At 36.9% G+C, this 1,432-nt stretch overlaps 1 protein-coding gene across 2 annotated transcripts in view; it reads left to right on the top strand.

Moving 5' to 3' along the window:
• Positions 1–1,104: 1,104 nt before the first annotated feature.
• LOC106804979 (centrosomal protein cep57l1-like) overlaps positions 1,105–1,432 on the top strand; it is a 19,354-nt gene continuing 19,026 nt past the window's right edge. For both annotated transcript variants that reach the window (XM_014806420.1, XM_014806412.1), the window contains exon 1: positions 1,105–1,204. The gene's annotated coding sequence lies outside the window, so the exon portion shown is untranslated. The remainder of the gene's footprint in view (positions 1,205–1,432) is intronic.

Here is a 1,432-nt window from a genome sequence, read left to right as displayed (position 1 = left end):
AGAGAGAGAGAGAGAGAGAGAGAGAGAGAGAGAGAGAGAGAGAGAGAGAGAGAGAGAGAGAGAACGACGTGCGCGCGCAATCAATCACGATCAGTTGCACGTGCACGTACACAAGCACGCACGTGAACATAATAGTTATAGATTAGTATACGTAACTATCAAAACAGAAATGATCGATGTTTTTTAATTCTATTAGATTAGATTCATTTCAATTAGAAAGAGTTGCATTAGATAAAAACATCGTTGTTAGATAACTTCACTACGAGTTTATGTTGTTTTTAAGTTGCCGAGTGAAACCCTTGAATTGTCGATTTTAGAATCCCGCGTGACATAATTCGTTGGATAATAATGTTGCATGCTTGATGGCTTATACGCTCGTTTAGAACACGAAGTCGCGTCCAGTAAGCAGAATAAAAAAACAAATTTATAAGGATTACGTTAAATCATAGTCTACAACAAATATATCACAAAAATAAAATATTTTCGGTTAGAGAAAAGAAAGATAAGAATACGTATATTACATACGACAAATGCAGCTAGAGCTAAAGATGATTGTTTTTACAGTGTTTACACGTATCGGGACATATAGCAGTCGCATGCGGAGGTTCAGTGGATAACTACTGAGATGAGACCGGTGCCTGTAATCGCAGATTAGTTAGACTAAAGGTTTTGGTTGCGTTTATACGGTTTAAAACCATTACTATTCATTAGAACACAAGGGAATAAAACAATTTGTGGTGCAAGGATAGAGAACATGGGTCCCAATAAAACCAATGTCATTTACATCAATATAAATATAATATTATATCAATATAATAGGTTAGGGTTATGGTTAGGGTTAGGGTTAGGGTTAGGGTTAGGCACATTGGTTTTATTGGGACCCATGTTCTCTATCCTTGGGCCCAATTTGTTTTTATTCACTTCTGATAAAACAATTTGTAATTGCATATAATTCTCATAAATAAAGTCAAATGTCTATATCTCGTAAATGGTGTGTTTACGCCTCTACGTTTTACCTTAGAACAAAATATACATTCACCCCGGACATTCGCATTCAATAAAATACTCTTCGCGAGAGGACGCCACGTTCAGCAAAGGGGGCGCCACTTTACAGCTCCTCGTTCAAAAAGAAGAATTGTGATTTTGTCAGAATTGATGATTAGAAGAAAATGTTTTGTTTACTTCTTACGAACGCCCGTATCTAGTGAGTATTGCATTCTAGTCGCTGCCGACCAGTAGGATTGATTACTGAAGGAGTATTGTAGTTTAAGCTGCGCTAAATGGGGAATAAAATGGGTATATTTTGTCTGGCTATTTACGTTTCGCGCTAGTCCGACCACAGGCACTTGGACCGTTTCAATAATAAAATGATGGTTAATAAATACAACTTGTCAGTAGCCTACTACTACAGTACCAGCAATAGTCTTAATGT

This window comes from Priapulus caudatus, unplaced genomic scaffold (genome assembly GCF_000485595.1).
Source record: "Priapulus caudatus unplaced genomic scaffold, Priapulus_caudatus-5.0.1 Scaffold5, whole genome shotgun sequence".
Taxonomy (NCBI): Eukaryota; Metazoa; Priapulida; class Priapulimorpha; order Priapulimorphida; family Priapulidae; genus Priapulus; species Priapulus caudatus.
Note: the sequence above shows the minus strand (reverse complement) of the source record. Positions and strands in the feature narration are given on the sequence as shown.